Raw genomic sequence first — 21818 nt, 5'->3', positions numbered from 1 at the left:
AAAAAGTAGAAATATTTTTGCTATTAGAATTTTTTTGTGTGTAAATATTAAATAAACAATGCTTAATTCAATGGTAATATCAGTAGTTCGAGAAATTCATTTTTCTTCGAGTTATATCGAATTCGTTAATATGGACTTTAGGGGCTTTTTTGTGATGTTCCCGTAAAAATTATTTTATTTTATTTTTTATTGTTACAAATTACGATGCTTTATTCATACAAAAAAGTGGTAAATGATTACTTTAACTACAACAGAACACCGACCAATAAAATTTGTTTTTTTTATTTGTTTTCGGGGTCGCTGACAATGAATCTGATATTCAAACTCGTCGCAAATTTACCGTTTGCATGGTATTAACCCCTGGACCTTCGCACTATTTTGTGCCAACTCATCGCTTATGCTATTCTTACATGATGCGTTCGTGCATGGACGCGCGTAGTAAGGTGACTTGTCACATCGCGGAAGAATTTTTTAGCAGACATTTGAAATAACAAGAAAGTTTTCAAAAACAAAAAAATGTGGTTCATTTTTCTGTATTACGTAGTTTTTGATGCTTTTTAATTGATCTAAAAAATTAAGTTTTCACGAGCACTTTACAAAAACATTTTTATTTTTTATTTTTTGGATGGGGGGTTATCAATTATAAAATTGTATAACATTTAGCAGGTACTTTTGCAGTTTAATTTACTGTTGAAATTTTTAATAAAGAAATAATTTTTATTTATATTTTTATTTACACACATTCAACATCTCAGCATTTGGGGAAAGGAAAGCATTCCTTGACTGGCCTTAGCAGGTCACTTCCATTATCATCATCGTTATAGTTGCCTTTCTAGCAATCGGCTACACTCCTACCCTCTGGAGGGGGGAGGAGGAGGAGGAGGAGGAGGAGGAAAGAGCTTTTGCCCCATTAGTTCAAACCTAACTGGCCAAGAAGAAGGACGCTAAATTCGGCTCTAAAAAAGGATTTTTTATGTTAAATTCTTCTGGGTTTTTTTTCTCTCCTCCTTTGGAGAAAGACGTTTGTTTGGAACTCCATTGGGTGGTACTAAACTGTTAACGTTATTATATTCACAGTCATTATAAGACAACAAGGTCTTGCGACTGGAAAATTAATACCTGTTATTAAAGGCAAAATGACAGAATTTTGGGTTCGTCACCAAAATCCGTTTTTCATGGTAACAAAAATGAAAAAAAGTATATAAGCCAAATTTGTAGGAAATGGGAAACATAGAAATGAGCTGAAGAAATACAGACCCGAATATGTTTAAAATGATCCAAGTTTATTAAAACAAACAGTTATTATTTGCCTTTATTTCTCTAACTCTTATGCGCTTACAAACAGCATAAGACAGTTTCTTTTAAACCTCGGCATTTTGCCTTTAGGATTCCAAGTCTTATGCGTTTACAAACAGCATAATATTGTTAGTCTACAACGTGGGAATTTGCCCCGGGACTTAGTGTTAATAATTAAATTTAAGTTGTAGTTTTCTTCTGACTTTGGTTGTGTCCTTGACTAGAAAAGAGAAATTTCTTTGCACTTTTTCAATTTGCATGATAGGGTTCTTTTACCTTTAGTTAAGAAATTGAAGAATCTATTGTTCCCAGTCATAATACGAAATTTCTTCTGTAGATTTCTATTTAGAAGAAAAATAAAGTTCTTCTGCCCATAGTGAAAGAAGAGAAAATACTGTATTTTTTCCGATAGAAAAAAAAATTCTATCCTTTCAGGAGAAATATATAGTTTCCTGTTAGAAGAAAAATTCTTCTGCATTTCTTAAAATAGAAAATAAATTCCTTCTGTCCTCAGCCAGAGAAGGAAAAATTAATAGTTTTCCTGTTAGAAGAAAAAATTAGAAAAATTTTGCTGCACTTTTGCAGTTAATATAAGAAATTTATTTCTGTCCTCAGACTTGAAGGATAAATTTCCTTCGGAGATTATTTATTTTGTTACAATCCAAAATGCATCCTTGGAATTAGATTTTCTCCTTTGTTAAGCCCAACTTTGTGTCCACTTACACCTAAGAGTGAATAATTGATAATTTTATTTGTACAATTACATTGTTTAATATTATTACTAATGCAAACCTCAGTTTAATGCATATTTGTTTTAACTGTCTAGAAGAGACAATTTACTTTTAAAATTTAGTTAGAATTCTGTGTGACATTTATTGGGTTTTAGTTTATATTTATTTAATATTTTTCAAGGCCTAAGCATGTCCTCAAATTCTTACCGTACATTGGTAGAGGAAAGGTTATTTACTATGGATGCTATTGTTCTCAACCTCAGCTTTATCAGGTCAGACAAAAATTGTCTTAAAGTTATCTTTCGACAAAATATGACTGAGATTGAAGAGGGCTTGGACATGTTTCTTGACTTGACTGAGCAAGTCTATGCTTGTTTTTCTCCTGAGACTGTGGATATGGAATTTCTGGATACAAATGCTTCTCGGGTGGATGCATTTAAGAATATTGTTAGAGAAGCCTTGCGTAGTTTAGCTAGTGGTAAGCTAGGTGTGTCAATTAGTATCCCAGTGCTCTTTCATACACCAACGATAATGCCGGTCAAAGTCTCCGATCCGGAACCAGAATGCCCGGTTGCTGAGACCAACTCTCTAAGTACTGACAAATTCGGCTTAGTGAGGGTCAGGCCGCAGTTAGAAAATTGTGCGGCAATTAAATTAAATCTGCCTAGATTGCAGTTTGCCGTAAATGTAGCTAGGAATAATTTAAATTTGTTAGAAATTTTTGAGTACTCCAGCTTGGTCCATAATTTGTTGAGCATGGATCCCTGGAATTTTATGCAGTTCATGGAGGAATTTAAGTGGGAATTGGTTAGAGGCATTGTGCCTATTATTAAAGGGAAACAGCTAGGGTTTTTTAAGCAGTCCACTGATAGTCAAGGAAACTATTTAGATTTGGGCACTTGCCAAGATGGCCAAGCCCTGTTTTCTGCATGCGTTGATGCGCATGTTTAATCCTAATGGGTACATTACCGCTGACCATTTAACATACTCTTATTAGGGTGAAAGTAGTTTTGGACCTGATATGAGCCTATTGCACCAAGCAAATAACTCTGAAAAGGGTCAGTGGAAGGACAGGAGTTTGACTTGTTACAACTCTTTCCAAGGAAAGGTACTGGATAAACTCAGTATCTTTGTCTCATTAGAAGTACTTGCTTTCAGTACTTCATTTGATGTAAGTATGCACCTTAGGAGAGAAAATCCCTCCAAGGTTTTCAAGATCTCTGGTTCTATATCCCTTTGTCTCTGTGTGTGGATCATGGGGAGAGTTTTCAAACTTAAGCTTGACTGGATTTTTACAGTCGAGTGTCACCTGGTTGTAGAATCTAGAATGTATGTTAGCTGCATGATTTGTGAGGATGCAGATTTTAAGATGTTGTAAGACTGAGGTGAGGTTCCCGAGGTTAGAACCTGGACATCGGATTTTACTCTGGAAATTTCAAGTGCCAGGGGCTTGGATGTTTTTAAAAGACTTGTGAGTCTTGGTTTGTCGGGCTTGATGTGTGAAGCTCGGCAGACCTTTAGTGCTGCATTTTCTCTGCGCAGTTTATGCAGAAAATATACCTTGGTTTTATGTAAATTAAGAGCCTGTGGTAGCTTCTTTAATCAAAGGAAAAGCTACGTTCGCCCCGCTCCTATTTTCAGAGTAAATATGACTGGCTTGTTATGGATTAGGGAAATAATTCAGACTTGCCTGTTCTCGTAATTTAAACTCCATAATCAAGGACAGCCATTTTCATTTTAAAAAAACTCCCCAAAACACATAGAAGATTTTTCAAAATTTTAATTATGCTTATATTTCGACGTTCCATAGATAAAAGTAAAAAATTAAGCTCCTTTAAATTTTAACCGTATCTAGGTTTTTAACTTTTTGTTATAAGAATTTTTTTCTTTCCTTGTCCGGAGAGTGTTGAAATTTTTAATAAAGAAATAATTTTTATTTATATTTTTATTTACACACATTCAACATCTCAGTATTTGGGGAAAGGAATGCATTTCTTGACCGGCCTTTGCAGGTCACCTCCATCATCATCATTGTTATAGTTCCCTTTCTAGCAGTCAGCTATACTCCTACCCTCTGGAGGAGGAGGAGGAGGAGGAAAGGGCTTTTGCCCGTTTTCATTAGTTCAAACCTAGCTAGCCAAGAAGAAGGACACTAAATTCGGCTCCATCTAAAAAGGATTTATGTTAAATTCTTGCATTTTTTTCTCTCCTCCTTTGGTGAAAGATGTTTGTTTAGAACTCCATTGGGAAGTACTAAACTGTTAACGTTATTTTATTTGCAGTCATTAAAAGACAACAAGGTTTTACGGCTGGAAAATTAATACCAGTTATTAAAAGGCAAACAAGAGTCTTACAACTGGTAAATTATTATTCTCAAAGTATTAACGAAGGGAACCGCCGTGTGTTGAGGATTTTGTTTCTGTAAAGATCAAAAATTAATTTCACCGACGAGACGAGCAAAATATCGGCCCTAGAAAGAAAATCCCCTCTTTGTTCTCGGAACTTAAAAGATTATTCAACCGAAGTTTCCTTCAGAAAAGAAATCTTCCATAATACAAGAATTTACTCTGTATTTGTACACATAAAGCCTACCAAAGCGGCTTTATGGTCTTCTGTTTCTCCCCTTTGAATTAAAGGTACCTGAGCCTCCACAAAGGGAAAATATTTTACTTCTTTCTCCCATTTTAGGTCAAAGAAACTTCGTTTGTGATTCCTTTTGGAAGAGAAAAAAAAAACATTTTGTCAAAGAAAGACTGAACATTTCGTTAAAAGGACTGAATTTAAAACAAGGACTTTTCTGTTTTTTATGTTTTCTTTCAGCCTTTCTTACAAGAATTGTTGTCTCTTTTGTTTTATTTTTTTGGTTTATGTATTTTTAAATGTTTCTTAAGGTTTTTTCTAACCCCAGGCTTGGGAAATAAAGGCAATTGATAACTTTTTGTTTTAATAAACTTGAATCATTTTAAACATATTCGGGTCTGTATTTCTTTTGCTCATTTCTATGTTTCCCATTTCCTACAAATTTGGCTTACATGGTTCTTTTTTTTTTTTTTTTTCTTTCATTTTGTTACCATGAAAAACGGATTTTGGTGGCAAACCCAAAATTCAGTCATTACCCGTTTTTCTGTAAGTAATGCCTCCTCCCCACCACCACCACCAACGCGCCGACAGAAGAACTTTAATTTTTCACAAAAATTCTGTTTAAATTAGGCGGGGGGGGAGGTTGGTTGGTGTTGCGTATAAAAAATTAGACAGTTCTTCTGCTCGGTGTATGTCAACACGTTATTTATGCTAAAACAGTAGATGAAACTGCAGAAGCACCTGTTAAATGTTGCACAAGTTCTATAATTGAATAACCCCCCTCCAAAAAAAGAAAAAGAAAAATGCTTTTGTAAACCGCTCGTGAAAGCTTAAATTTTTAGGCGGTGAGTTGGCACAAAATAGTGCGATGGTTCAGGGGTTAATACCATGCAAACGGTAAATTTGCACTGGGTTTGAATATCAGATTCGTTGTCAGCGACCCCGAAAACCAATAAAAAAAACAAATTTTATTGGTTGGTTTTTTGTTGTAGTTAAAGTAAACATTTACCTTTTTTTTTTTTTTTTTTTTTTTTTTTACAAGGAAACAATATGTTGCGACATATGCGGCAGAATATAGGAGAGAAACCGTAATCATAAAATGAAGCATCATATATGGTCAAGAAATAAAGTATTTTTCATGCATCATATATTGCAACAGACTCAGCACTATTTTTAAGTATTTATTTTTTTCTCTTGGTCAAGAAATAAAGTATTTTTCATGCATCATATATTGCAACAGACTCAGCACTATTTTTAAGTATTTATTTTTTTCTCTTGGTCAAGAAATAAAGTATTTTTCATGCATCATATATTGCAACAGACTCAGCACTATTTTTAAGTATTTATTTTTTTCTCTTGGTCAAGAAATAAAGTATTTTTCATGCATCATATATTGCAACAGACTCAGCACTATTTTTAAGTATTTATTTTTTTCTCTTGGTCAAGAAATAAAGTATTTTTCATGCATCATATATTGCAACAGACTCAGCACTATTTTTAAGTATTTATTTTTTTCTCTTGGTCAAGAAATAAAGTATTTTTCATGCATCATATATTGCAACAGACTCAGCACTATTTTTAAGTATTTATTTTTTTCTCTTGGTCAAGAAATAAAGTATTTTTCATGCAAACATATACTTACAAAAAATAAGTGCAAACGTTTAAAAATATTTTTAAATGAAACAAAATAGATGAAATACTGTGCAGAACCTTTCCTTTGTTAGGAAATTTTAACATTCTTAAGAACATATCTGTAAAAATATCATTTTTCATGAGGAAAAGTGATAAGAAAATTAAGACAAAAAGTAAGAAAAGCGAAGCGTTAACGAAGGCAGTGAAATAGCACAAAATAGTCGGTTGAATCCAAGTTTAGCATTACAAATTCCAGAGAATTTTTTGAGGATGGGCACTAACAAATTATTTTGTGCTACATATTATTTTTGTTTAAAAAATTAACCATTGTAAGTATAGAACAAATTATCGAAGCTGGTGATTTTGTTTAATTTATCGCCTTCATCTAAATTGAAAATAAAAATGTCCGCTTGTCTTCTTCATAAAAGTCATCCTTTAATCTGATTGGTCGATTATTTACTTCGAGAGTGATCTGCCCTTTGTTTTTTTTGGAGGGGGGGGAATTTTCCCTTTATTTAAAATATAATTAAACAAACGAAAAAATTATTAAACAAGATTTCAACAAATTAAAATAACACAAACATTATTAAACATTTATTTTACATTTGAACGGAATAAAATTTATTTTACATCTGAACGGAATAAAATTTATTTTACATCTGAACGGAATAAAATTTATTTTACATTTGAACGGAATAAAATTTATTTTACATTTGAACGGAATAAAATAAATTTATTTTATATTTGAATGGAAGTAAATAAAGCAAAACAAACGAAAAAAAAATGTTTGCTTAATTATATTTTAAATAAAGGGAAAATTCTACCCCCCCACCACCACCAAAAAAAAAAAGGGCAGGTCACTCTTAAAGAAAAAAAAAAAATCGACCAATCAGATTAAAAGATGACTTTCAGGGTCCCTAGATCTGGAGAGTTAGTTTGGAATCTAAAGGGTAAATTTTAGATCTGGCTAGTGGTTTTTTTCCTCTAAAATCTGAAGATTTCTTTTGAAGAAGGGGGGAGCAAACAAACATTAATTAGTTTATAAGATATATACAGCTAACAGTGGCCAGGTCCAGACAAGGCTAAAAAAGTTCAGTGTTTTAATATTCAATTGTAAATTTTGCCAAGTAAGTGTGAAGTGAACACTTCAAAATAGATAAGGGTTAAGGAGTGACATACCAATAAGAGAAAATACAAATTAAATTGGGAAAGTCAATGATAACAATCTGGAAATAGGATCCCTAACTTTCGGTCTTGTGGCCCTGTTTGTTTCATAATTCAGGCTTATATCATTTTTTAACTAGCATTTTTTATTCTTTATTTTTAGCTAAATTATTTTTTTAAAATAGGATTTTAAAAGTTAAATTAAGTTTGTTTTACTATACACATAGATTCGAAAAAGTTGTTCAAAAACAAACATAACAAATAAATGTTATCAAAGGCTAATCATTTGGAAAAAAAAAGAAAACAAATGATTAAAATAAATCGTTCATGAATTACATTGCTTATTTTTTAACATTTGAATAATTAAATATAAAGAACAATAATGTGACAAATAATTTAAATAACATTGATTAAGGGTAGGTATACTGAAGCGGTTTACTGCCCAATATTATCCAACTAATTTTGTCTTTTTTCCGTTCATGATGATGCAGCGAATTAATCAACTTGATATTTTGTTGTCTGATTTTTGCAATTTCTTAAAATTGTTTATTTTTCAAATGTTAATTTGTTTTCTGGAGGTTTGTGGATGTGATCCTTGTGCATTATAATTGGATACAAAAATGCATTTGAAGTAAAAAGATCACTATTGTCTAATTGCCTGTCGAAATTAATAAAAATAAATTCAACAAGTCTGAAAAATGATCGAGTAGAAGATTACAATTACAAGAAAAAAAAATTAAATCTGTCGAAAAATGCAGTTTTATGTTTCTTTTATAGCAGTCAACAACCACTGATTTTTTTTTGTTTGTTTGTTTTTTTTTTTGTCATTTTTGGAATTTTTACTAATTTCGATATGACATGTAATTTGGTAATAATATTTTTACTTAAAATGTATTTTTGAGTTTTAATGCACACGCATCGTTGATTTTTTTGTTGTTATTTTTATTATGCAAATATTTATTTGAATTGTATTTTGCAGCAATTTCTTCAGTGATATTGTGTTCTTAAATTTGTAATTTAATTTTTTATAAAAATTGTGATTTCATAATTTGTTTCTTACACAAGCAAAACCTCCCATTCACCTTAACTCCAAATAGCAACACATTAATATTTGTGAAAAAGTAATATTTATTTGCAAAAGTCAGACACATTAATATTTGCAAAATGATAAATAAAACAGACAAATTCATATCTGCATATATTTCCATACTTAATATTTTATCCTGTTACTGCTGCGAAAAAAGTCATTGATAAAATCTGACAATCATTTTGGGAGCTAATTAAAAATTGAATTTTTTTATCTAAACTCTGTAAATTAGAATTTACAATTTATTATTCGACAAAGAATATAATTTGAAACTTATAATTTATTGAGTGTGTGTGTTAGGGAGTTTCCGTTCTGTCCCCACTTGGATCTTCTGAATGAAATGTAGTAAGTCTTCAGACGTACCTCTCCATCGTACAGTATGTTGATACTCTATGCCAGACAGGGATAGCTTCCGTACATTTATATCAGATCTACCTCTGCGTTCCATGTTTAAAAAGGATGTGTCCTCTATAGTATCAGTCCTGATAGAATGGTTAATTGTAGGTATTGACTGTTTCATACCCTCGAAAAAGTTCCAAAAACCTAACAGCCAGCTGTGTTTCTCTTCAGAATGTGCTGCTGCCATTGTGCACAGAAATCACTTTTTCCATTGCTTCAAACATAATAGATGTACTGAGATTAAAGCTGCTTTCAGGACTGCCAGCAACCATTGTAAAAAAGTAATAAAGCACACAAAGAGTTGTATGCTCAGTCTGTCAAGTCCAAAGTAGCTGAGCAGGTGCTTGGTTCCTACTAGTTTTGGCAAATAGCAAACAGAATCCTGAACAGAAACGTGTGCTCTATCCCAAGAAGAAAAAAATTGTTTTCTTGTGGATTTCGGTGTGCTAAAAAAGAATCTGAAAACCGTATCCGTCACAAATTAATAGTTTCGGAGATATTAATATTTTTCCAATGGATTATTTTCTTTATAAAATCAGCTATAATGATGTAAGTCGGCTGATTGCGCATGCCCACAGAGACCATTTCACTGACTTCATTTACACTACGCATGTGCGATAGTCACATGACATTTCACAAGGCACATGTATACATGGCAGACATTTTAAATTACAAGAAATATTTTCATAAAAATAAAAAAATTAAAAATTATCTCATTTTATAGTAAAAATAATGCTGTTAGTAAGTTTCACCAGTTTACAAAAAAACATCTTTGTTTTCATTCTTTTTTGTGGTGGTGGGGGGGATAATCATATATAGAACTTGTATAGCTTAACAGGTGCTTCTGCAGTTTAATTAACCGTTTTTCCGTAAGTAACATGCCGAAACTTATTGAGTAGAGTAATGATTAACATTTCACAAAAATTCTGTGTTTACATTGGCAACACTGCCGCCTCCGGCCACGACCACCGAGAGTAAGAAGAAGGCCTGTTAACTGAAAAATGTCTGCAGGCAATGTAGGTAAGATTTGTCAGACTGTCAGTACTATATGAGGGCTGTCAGTACTATATGAGGGCCATTTGAAAAAGAGCAATAAAACATTTTTAAAAAGAAATAGGAACACAGTTCGATTACTACTTAAACTGAACTTTATTCAATATAAAATATAAACATTATCTATGTAAAATTAAGTAATTTTAAAGCAATATACAATTTAATACTGATGAAACTGATTTATGAATTTGGGGAACAAACAATTAAAGAAACATTAAACAAATATTTTTTGTCCTTCGGAACAAGATCAGTGTAGTATCTGTTTTGATTAGGCACCGCCAAAACTGGGGGGGGGGGGGGGGCAGGTAAGTAATTTTTGACGGACCGTCTTTTTAAAAATCTACCAAAAATCAGGTAATTATCCAATCAATACGAAATTTACAGCGATTATTAAGAGAAGAATGAACTTTATAACAGTGTACTTATTTTTCATAAACAATATTTATATATATATATATATATATTTATTTTTGCTTACAACCCCCTTGTTTTGAGGGGGTTCCAAATATGCTTAAGATAATCATCTGAAACTGAACAAAACATATGTTGTTGTAAGGGACGGGATTATAGATTAAAAAAAAAAAAAAAAAAAAAACTTGTTTGCATACCTTATTTTGATGTCTGAATATCAGAACTTCGATTGTGTTTAATTATCCCGCTTTTGAGTTTTGAAGTGTGAAATTCGGTGAATATGTTAAGTAAAATAATTAATTTAAGTTAAGCAAAACAAAAACAATTTTTTTTTAATATTTATATGAAAAAAGCCATTTTAAAATCTTTGATAAATAAATTAACAATTTCTTTTTAGCGAGCCGAATAATGCATGACCATTATTAAACAGGGCATGCTTGTAAGAATCGATACAAAAAAAAAAAAAAAAAAAAAAAAAAAAAAAAAAAAAAAATCGATAAATATTGATATCATCATTTTTTCAATCAAGTTGTGAAACATTTGCTGCCTTTCGACTCCGGTGGACCTAACGCACTGAAATAATTTTTTTTTATTCTACTTTAAATTGCCCCCCTCCCCATTTTGGAGAGCCTGGCCCCCACACACATACACATTAAAAACCAAACTCATACAAATGGTCACCCATACAAACTCATACAAATGGTCACCCTCAGCGTTAATAATACATTGAAATTTTCGTCACTGAAAAATAAGTTTTTTTTTGGCTTTTTGGTCTTCCATAGTTTGCTTTTTATCAAGTACAAATATAAACAGTAATCAAATCGATTCGAAGTAACTGGTTGCCTATATGAATAAGTGGAATTATTTGAAGTCCAGGTACTTATAATATTTTTGCATATTCTCATAGAAAATCACCCTAAATCTTAGTTAGACAAGAAATAAACAAATTCCTTCAAAAACAACTATTTATATACGTTTTTTGTGCAAAACAAAAAACACCAATTGTTAACTTTTGGGGAAAATTTAACATTTAAAATTTAATTAAAAATAGTAGAAAAAGTTTTACATTATTCTGCTTTCTATATGATAAAATTCAGGGTTTTACTTTTCAGGAAAAAAAAAGTTACTCAGAAATAATGGATTTTAATAAATGTAATTTCGTTTTAAAAAACAACTTGATTTTTCGGCCATTTTTGGCGGTGCCTAGTTTTGATGCCTCCCTATGGTACCAGATTTGAACTGCACACTTCCAGTGGAGATTTGGTCAGTACTCTCTCACCTCGGTCTTTCCATCCTCCTTGACCCTTCAACAACTAGTTGGTGTGGTGTGGCGCCAGTCGATGTCATCTACACCAGTTTTTTTTATTATTATTACTCTTGGTAAATTTTCAGATTAGGTCCACCACCTCCACAATTTTCTTTTAAATGAAGACTTTTAAAGGTTTTCGGCCATGCTGAATACGAAAATCGCCTTGAAATTTTGCAGAAATAATTAGTTATCGAGATATAAAAAGTTGTATTATGCATGTATTATTTGGCGGCCATCTTTGTTACGCGCGTAGATTTGTTTATGGAGGGAGCGCGTGCGCGTAAAACGATGCCTGCCAAAGAATACAATGCATAATACAACTTTTTATATCTCGATAACTACTTATTTCTGCAAAATTTCAATGCGATTTCCGCATTCAGCATAGTAGAAAACTTTTAAAAGTCGTCATTTAAAAGAAAATTGCGGAGGTGAACCTAATCAATCTAAAAAAAAAAAAAAATACCCAATATATTTTAAAAAGAAAAATGTCGGCATGTTTGTAACTTATCTTGCCTTTGATAACATTTGTTATATTTTTTTTTTTTGACAACTTTTTCCAATCTATGTGTACAGTAAAACAAACTTGTTATGTAAATTATTTACAGTTAAAATGTTATAAAAAAAAAGAAAAGAAAATTGAAGTTTTAAATATATTTCAAAGAAAATATTGATAATTCACCAATCGTAAAAAAAAACACTGCCGTGAAAAATGCTTACTTCAAAATATTTGAAAATACTCAGTGAAAAGTTTTATTTATTATTAAAAGAACGGACTGTTGTTTGTTTTGCAGTAAAAAAAAAAAAAAAAAAAAGAAATATTCGACTTTCTCCAATAAAAAAAAAGTTCAAACACGAATTCACTTACGATATTTTGATTAAAATTATCCCAAATGTGCAATTATAATAATTATTTTCCGAATGTAGAATTGTTTTTTTTCTTTAGAACGTACATGGACAATCGGTAACACATATTGGTAGCCATATTGATATTTTTTTATGCCTGTTAGCATGACCGCGTGGTAAAATACCTACAACTTAATTAGGAAGTGACGTTACGCTGTCGTATGCATATGCGGTATTTAACCACGTTATCAATTTTATCTATTAGTTCACGTTTTTTCTAAAATAATACCCCAAATAATTCGTTTGACAATAGTGCTCACCCTCAAACAATTCTCCAAGCGTCCAAGCGTTAATACAATAAAAACTGTAAACTCGCCAAATTTGTTTTCAGCGGACTTTATAACCCCCAAAAACAGATCCTAGAATGGCCGGCGTTGTGTTACAGTTAAAATAAACATTTACCTTAATTTAAAAAAAAAAAAAAAATAAAATATTTACATTTGAATATACTACGCCTTGCTTTTTCTGGTCCAATATAATGTGAATTTTCTGTTCTGGTCTGGTCTAACGGATCTACATATAAAAATGACAAAAAAAAAAAAACAAGAATACATTTTAAGTAAAAATATTATTACCAAATTACATGTCATATCGAAATTAGTAAAAATTCCAAAAAATGACAAAAAAAAAAAAAAAAGTATACATTTTAAGTAAAAATATTATTACCAAATTACATGTCATATCGAAATTAGTAAAAATGACAAAAATGACAAAAAAAAAAAACAAGAATACATTTTAAGTAAAAATATTATTACCAAATTACATGTCATATCGAAATTAGTAAAAATTCCAAAAATGACAAAAAAAAAAAAACAAGAATACATTTTAAGTAAAAATATTATTACCAAATTACATGTCATATCGAAATTAGTAAAAATTCCAAAAATGACAAAAAAAAAACAAGACTACATTTTAACTAAAAATTTTATTACCAAATTACATGTCATATCGAAATTAGTAAAAATTCCAAAAATGACAAAAAAAAAAAAAAAAACAAGAATACATTTTAAGTAAAAATATTATTACCAAATTACATGTCATATCGAAATTAGTAAAAATTCCAAAAATGACAAAAAAAAAAAAACAAGAATACATTTTAAGTAAAAATATTATTACCAAATTACATGTCATTACTAAAACAAACAAACAAAAAAACAAACAAACAAACAAAAAACAAACAAACAAACAAAAAAACAAAAATCAGTGGTTGTTGACTGCAATAAAAAAAACATAAAACTGCATTTTTCGACAGATTTAATTTTTTTTTTCGGTATTATTATACTAGGCACCGCCAAAACTGGGGGGGCAGGTCAGTACTTTTTGACGGACCGTCTTTTTAAAAATCTACCAAAAATCAGGTAATTATCCGATCAATACGAAATTTTCAGCGATTATTAGGAGAAGAATGAACTTTATAACAGTGTACTTATTTTTCATAAACGATATTTATATATATATATTTTTTTGCTTACAAAACCCCCCCTTGTTTTGAAGTGGGAACAAATATGCTTAAAATAATCATCTGAAACTGAACAAAACATATTGTGTTGTTGTAAGGGACAGAATTATAGATTAAAAAAAAAAAAAAAAAAAATTGTTTGCATACCTTATTTTGACGTCTGAATATCAGAACGTGTTTAATTATCCCGCTTTTGAGTTTTGAAGTGTGAAATTCGGTGAATATGTTAAGTAAAATAATTAATTTAAGTTAAGCAAAACAAAAAAAAAATTTTTTTATATTTATACGAAAAAAGCCATTTTAAAATTTTTGATAAATAAATTAACAATTTTTTTTTAGCGAGCCGAATAATGCATGACCATTATTAAACAGAGCATGCTTTGAATAATCGATACAAAAAAAAAAAATTCGATAAATATTGTGCCCTTTGTGTTAAAAATAGCATCATTTTTTTCGATCTCGTTTGAAAACGTTTGCCGCCTTTCGACTACGGTGGACCAAACGCGCTGAAATAATTTTTTTTTATTCTGCTTTAAATTGCCCCCTCCCCCCATTTTGGGGAGCCTGGCCCCCACACACATACACATTAAAAACCAAACTCATACAAATGGTCACCCATCTGGTACTGGCCAGCCTCAGCTTAATAATACATTGAAATTTTCGTCACTGAAAAATAAGTTTTTTTGGCCTGTTTAGTCTTCCATAGTTTTCGTCTCATCGAAAGAAAACGTAAACAGAGTCGATCTGAACTCTTCGGCGACGCGAAATATCTGGTTACATATATGAATAAGTGGAATTATTTGAAATTCAGGTACTTATATTATAATATTTTTGCATATTCTCTTAGAAAATCATCCTAAATCTTAGTTAGACAATAAATGAATAAATAAATTATTTCAAAAACCCTTTTTTTTAAATATTTAAGTACGTTTTTTGTGCAAGACAAAAAATAACAATTGTTAACTTTTTGGGAAAATTTAACATTTAAAATTGAATTAAAAATAGTAGAAAAAGTTTTACATTATTCTGTTTTCTATATGATAAAATTCAGGGTTTTATCTTTCTGGAAAAAAAAAAGTTACTCAGAAATAATGGATTTTAATAAATGTAATTTAGTTTTAAAAAACAACAACAACTTGATTTTGCGGCCATTTTTGGCGGTGCCTATATTATACAAACACCGTGACAGCGTTAGGGCTAGGGTTAGGATTAGGGTTAGGGTTAGGGTTAGGTTTAGGGTTTAGGGTTTAGGGTTAGGTTTAGGGTTAGGGGTAGGGTTAATTCGCTGTCACGGTGTTTGTATAGTTTTACCTTTTTTTCTTGTAATTGTAATCTTCTACTCGATCATTTTTCAGACTTGTTGAATTTATTTTTATTAATTTCGACAGGCAATTAGACAATAGTGATCTTTTTACTTAAAATGCATTTTTGTATCCAATTATAATGCACAAGGTCACATCCACAAACCTCCAGAAAACAAATTAATATTTGAAAAATAAACAGTTTTAAGAAATTGCAAAAATCAGACAAAATAATAAGTCGATTAATTCGCTGTATCATGACTGCGTCATTTGTCAAAGACAAATGACAGAAGTAAAAAGGAACAAAAATTATTGTTGGAGGTGGCCTTCCTTCACATAAAGAAAGGCACATTTCGATAAAACAAGGGAATTTTTTAGAAGGAGTTCAGCTGCCACTGACGACATTTATCCAATTCTTATATTTTGGGGCATATACGACCCCTGCAACACAATGTGCCAAAATGTGCACAATAACAGACAAAATGGCCATTACGTGGTAATATGGCTACATTCAGAACATTTGTTCCAAGAAATTATTAGCAACTGCAACAAAATTAGGGGGCCCCGGAATAATTGTGGAGATAGATGAAAGTGTCGTAACGAAAAGAAAATACAAGCGAGGGCGCATACGACAGAAGGTTTTTTTTTTGTTTTTTTTTTTATTCTAATTATTTGTACTGTTGAATTAAAAGAAATTCAGTACACCAAAAATTCTAATTATTTGTGGAATTTATAAGGCGGTAAAAAATACTAATTATTTGAACAGGTTTTTTTTTTTTTTTAATTCTAATTATTTGAAGTGTTAAAATAAAAAATTCTAATTATTTGAAGTTTTTTTTCTTATGTTAACTCGGCACTTTATTGAAGGGGTAATTTTACGCCTCGACACCGCCTACGGCAAACAACTTTTTCCCTGAACTCAGAACGAGTCGGGACCCTATCCGTACAGGTTAACCTTAATGTTATTTAAATTATTTGTAACATCATTATTTATATTCAAGAATTCAAATCTTAAAAAAAAAAAACAATGTAATTCATGAACAATTTGTTTTAATCATTTGTTTTTTTTCCCCAAATGATTATCACAAGTTACAGTATTACTAAATTACTTTTTACCATTAAAATTTAAGATATTCTGATAAGTTGTCAGAATGATTTTCAGTTTCAACAGGACTAAAACTTGTCCATATAAGTAGAAAAGTAATTTATCTTGCCTTTGATAACATTTATTTGTTATGTTTGTTTTTTAACAACTTTTTCGAATCTATGTGTATAGTAAAACAAACCTAATTTAACTTTTAAAATCCTATTTAAAAAAATAATTTTGCTAAAAATAAAGAATAAAAAAAATGCTAGTTAAAAAATAATATAAGCCTGAACTAACCTATCTTGGCGATAAAAAAATAAAACAAACGGGGCCACAAGACCCCAAGTTAGGGATTTCCGGATGTTTATCATTGACTCTTTCAGTTTAATTTGTATGTTCTCTTATTGGTACGTCCTGCCAGGACGTACCAATAAGAGAACATACAGGACCTGAACCCTTATCTATTTGGAAGTGTTCACTTCACACCTACTTGGCAAAATTTACAGTTGAATATTAAAACACTGAACTTTTTTTAGACTTGTTTTGACCTGGCCGCCGTTAGCAATGTGTATCTTACTAATTAATGTTTGCGTTTTTTTTTTTTTTTTTTTTTTTTTTTTTTTCCGGTTTCAATTTCTTCAAAACGTAATCTCCAGATTTTAGAGGATAAAACCGCTAGCCGCTAGATCCAAAATTTACCCGCTAGATTTCAAACAAACTCTCCAGATCAAGCGGGAAGTCCGCTAAATTGGCAACCCTGGTGTCAGGTGAAAACCTCGAGTAACAAAAAAAATATAGTCCGAACTTCCGTCAGAATTTGTGAAACTTTTGCAAACAATTTATTTTTTTACGTATATTTTACTAAAATAATACTTTATTAAATTTTGCGTTAGTATTATGAAAATAAATTCCTATATAAAATATTTGGCAGATTTGCTGTTTAGTTGGTCAGAATTTTGGGGGAATTTTTGACTTCTCTAATACAAAACTGCGAATAAAATATGAAAAAAAAACTCGTAATTTCTCTTTTTAAAGTGGGTTGTTTATTTTCTTTATGGAATATACTTCCAAAATAAACTATTAAAGTTGTTTAAAAAATAATAACAATATTATTTTTTTTATTTAAAAAAAAAAACAGTGTTTACAAAGTGCCCTTTTTTTTTTTTTTTTCGTTAGTTGCCGGCATTTTGATTGTTTGTTTTCATCGTTCAGCTTTGTAGCAGGAGGGGGGACGGATAAGACGGAATACAGACAAAAAGACAGGAGAAATACAGACAAAATACATAAAACACGAAAAGTAAATTTAAAACAATGTAACAAAACATTTAGGATTAGTTTAGACAAAAAAATAAAAAATAAAAATACTTAACGTTTTTGCTTTAGAGATTCCGCCAGCGGTTTTTTTATCAACTGTTAGCTAGCATATGGCTGACTAGATTGACAGGAGATTTCTATTTCCGGATGACTTGGTCGAGTGCCTATCTATAGAATAAAAGTCGTAACGTTTCTATGTGTAAACAATATCTAATTTACATTTTTTTTTTTTTGCTAAAAAAAAAAAAAAAAAAAAAATTCTAGCTTTTTTTTTATATAAAGTTCTAAGTTTATCTACTCTAGAGAATAATTTCCGGCATTTTTTTTTTTTTTCGTTAGTTGCCGGCATTTTGATTGTTTGTTTTCATCGTTCAGCTTTGTAGCAGGAGGGGGGACGGATAAGACGGAATACAGACAAAAAGACAGGAGAAATACAGACAAAATACATAAAACACGAAAAGTAAATTTAAAACAATGTAACAAAACATTTAGGATTAGTTTAGACAAAAAAATAAAAAATAAAAATACTTAACGTTTTTGCTTTAGAGATTCCGCCAGCGGTTTTTTTATCAACTGTTAGCTAGCATATGGCTGACTAGATTGACAGGAGATTTCTATTTCCGGATGACTTGGTCGAGTGCCTATCTATAGAATAAAAGTCGTAACGTTTCTATGTGTAAACAATATCTAATTTACATTTTTTTTTTTTTGCTAAAAAAAAAAAAAAAAAAAATTCTAGCTTTTTTTTTATATAAAGTTCTAAGTTTATCTACTCTAGAGAATAATTTCCGGCATTTTTTTTTTTTTTTTTCGTTAGTTGCCGGCATTTTGATTGTTTGTTTTCATCGTTCAGCTTTGTAGCAGGATGGGGGGGGGGACGGATAAGACGGAATACAGACAAAAAGACAGGAGAAATACAGACAAAATACATAAAACACGAAAAGTAAATTTAAAACAATGTAACAAAACATTTAGGATTAGTTTAGACAAAAAAATAAAAAATAAAAATAAAAAATAAAAATACTTAACGTTTTTGCACTAGAGATTCCGCCAGCGGTTTTTTTATCAACTGTTAGCTAGCATATGGCTTACTAGAGTGACAGGAGATTTCTATTTCCGGATGACTTGGTCGAGTGCCTATCTATAGAATAAAAGTCGTAACGTTTCTATGTGTAAACAATATCTAATTTACATTTTTTTTTTTTTGTTAAAAAAAAAAAAAAATTCTAGCTTTTTTTTTTTTATAAAGTCCTAAGTTTATCTACTCTAGAGAATAATTTCCGGCATCAGTGGTGAGGGTAAAGAGTCCGGAGAAGTTGAGGAATGAGATGATTGGTGGTGAAGCAAGGCGTTTCTTAATTTTCTCGAAGGTTTTGTTGGCACTTTCGGTCCAGACGAATGTCCGTCCAGGCTTGTTTAGTTCGTTTATGGGGGGCCATCAGATTGGAGAACATATCCATTCGGATGCTCTTATATAAGCGTGTCTTGATGGATTGTCGAATCCATATGAGGCATCCAACGAGACTTTGTAACTCCTTTCTCGTTGTCGGGGATTTCATGTCGATGATGGCACATACGTATTCGGGGTCAGCCTTGAACTCGTCGCTATTCACGATGCGGCTGAGGAATTTTGCTTTGGATACAAGGAAAATGCATTTCTCCAGGTTTAGTTTTAATCCAAACTTGCAAAGAGTGATAAATAACTGTTCCAGCGTGGTTATATATTCCCCAAAGGTTTTGGCATGTACAAGATTATCATCGATATATGATGATATATTTGCGTGTGAAGCCACTGTGTCTAGAACATCGGCTATGCACCGGGAAAAGATTTGACCAGTGGATGTTAAACCAAAGGCTAGATGGGTGTATTGGAAACAACGTCCTTTCCAAGTAAAGGCTGTTTTATGGTGATCAAGTTCAAGGTCGAGCATCAAGAAGTACCTGTTACCTTCACTAATTTTGTTGAAAGTGGAGTGAATGGTAGGCATTGGATATGGGTCAAGATCGACTAATACCTTGTTGAGGGTTCTCTTAAAGTTCACAAGCACTCGGATTTTTCCAGTTTTCTTATCAACAGCGAAACCGGGACTGTTGAATCTCTTAGGATTGTCGCTTGGGTTATAGGATGTTGTTTTTGGCTCCTGAACTGGCCGTTGGTTGGAATCCGTATGGGTCTGATGAAAGTGCCCCTTTTATTATCATCGGTGCCAAGGATGTCCGCATAGTTAATGAGTAAATCAGCGGTAGCTTCTAATTCACTACGGTTATGATGGTCCGGAAGTGATAGGCCCATAGTTTGTTTCAGCCAGTGGAGTTTTTCGTTGAGAGTCAACCCACATCTTGCTGTGACCTGTGGTTCCTCATTGGAAATAGCTTGGTTGCTGTGTGCGAGGATGTGATTCAGCTTCTTTGGATTGAAAGCTGTAGAGAGCGGAACAGTATGTGATAGAATCCAACATGCCCATATTGGAGGACATAATGCCATTGCTGCTGAGGTTGATCAGGACAAGGGGGGATCGGAGATCAGGTTGGATTTGGAAGTTAAATGTTTGATGATGCTTAGTGGAGTCGAGGACCTGGAAGCGAGCAATCACATCTCACTCGGTCCCAACTGAAAATCCAGTTCGTTGAAGAGTGTCACATGTTCACAGCTGTTCTGATCACTATCTGTTCCAGGTAAACCGGTGTCAGTGGTCGCTATGTGTGCTTCAGCATGGGGAGGGTGAAAATACGAACACCTGTCGCCCATGAAGCATGCACAACCTTGTAAAAAGTTTCTGCATACTGCCTGTTGGCCGGGTTCTTGCCGAGTTGTGCTTCATATTGGAGGAGGGGCCGGTCCGATCGTTCCTATTGCCAATGGATAGATTGTGCCCATGCGTTCGGCGCAGTTGCTTGTTCAACTCTAGTAACTGTAGCTTTACGTCGGCTAATATCTCGTCACTTTTGAGGCTATACGGTTTGTTGGAATGTATAGGGTGGCTCGCCATTAATGCATTGGTTTTATTGGTGGTGGTAATGTCCGTTTTGATGCCACGATCAAGATAGCATTGTGCATCGCTGGCTATACCGCCCGTAGTGTAGTGTCTGTCCATGGTTTTCACGAGGTGTGGGTAGATGTTGGGTGCCCATGCCTTGATCTTTTCGCTCATGAGCATGGCCCCCATTAGGGAAAAAGCTGTTTCAGCTGACATCTCAGCATTTTGATTGTTTGACTTGAATTTAGCCATGATGTGGACTGTAGCCTCTCGGATTGTGTTTTCCAGTCAGCCTGCAAAATCAGTGAACTTCTCTCCCTCATGGCGCTGAAGGTCCCACGCTCTGCTCAGATACTGAAAACTTGTCATTTGGCTACCATGGGTGGAGATGAGGTAAGCCTTTAGGCCCTTGAATGATGATGTGGACTGTTTTGAGTCCTCCATCTGCTGAAAGATACCTTCGTTAAGGAGCTGTTTTGCCAGTTTGACAAACTCCTTCTCCATTGCAGAATATTCCCTTAACTCCAGCTTAACATGTATGGTATAAGCCTTGTTAAGGTCACTAATAAAGCGGTTTACATCGTTACCTGGTTCAAAGGTCCAGATGGATTTTGTGGCATCCCGAAATGACTGCTGTCGTAGTAAAAGTTCATAGTAAGTGGTGTGTTGTGGCGACATGTGTGACCGGTCTCTCACATCACTCGAGACGACAACAACTTCCGTTTCTCACATCAGGGCAAGATCTCATCTTGTAACACCGAGAACACCATGAAGTATCATGGACCTTTTTGAAGGAAACCCACGCTACCATGCCAACAAAAGGAGTTAACTTCTGGTGAGGCAAAACTGACCCACCATTTTGCAAGGACTGTACCCGGACCAATAACCTTTCTTTGATGTTATAACTGAATAAATTTTGAGTTTAAAGGTGTGGTGTTTTGTAATTGTGGAATTATTTTTGCTTCAGCCAAGGAGTATTGAGTATGTGAGATTAATTTCTCACAGGATTTAATGCGTTTTATATAAAAATAAATAATTTTTATAAATTTTTGTCTGTCAAATAATTTACGCTGCTGAAATACACATTTGCTAATATCTTAATATTTCGCCTAAA

The 21818-nt window shown here is 32.3% G+C and overlaps 1 long non-coding RNA gene across 2 annotated transcripts in view; it reads right to left on the bottom strand.

Annotated features, from left to right (window-relative positions):
* LOC145279905 (uncharacterized) overlaps positions 1 to 21818 on the bottom strand; it is a 66783-nt gene that overhangs the window by 21649 nt on the left and 23316 nt on the right. The window contains exons 1-2 of one of the 2 annotated variants that reach the window (XR_013868482.1): positions 17783 to 17913; positions 13004 to 13078 (exon numbers count right to left, since the gene is read on the bottom strand). This is a non-coding gene — a long non-coding RNA (uncharacterized LOC145279905). Of the gene's footprint in view, positions 1 to 13003; positions 13079 to 17782; positions 17914 to 21818 lie in introns of those variants that run through there. The other variant, XR_013868483.1, reaches the window with a different exon arrangement.

The sequence above is a fragment of the Euprymna scolopes genome, chromosome 7 (assembly GCF_053919585.1).
Source record: "Euprymna scolopes isolate OS-2025 chromosome 7, ASM5391958v1, whole genome shotgun sequence".
Lineage (NCBI taxonomy): Eukaryota > Metazoa > Mollusca > Cephalopoda > Sepiida > Sepiolidae > Euprymna > Euprymna scolopes.
Note: the sequence above shows the minus strand (reverse complement) of the source record. Positions and strands in the feature narration are given on the sequence as shown.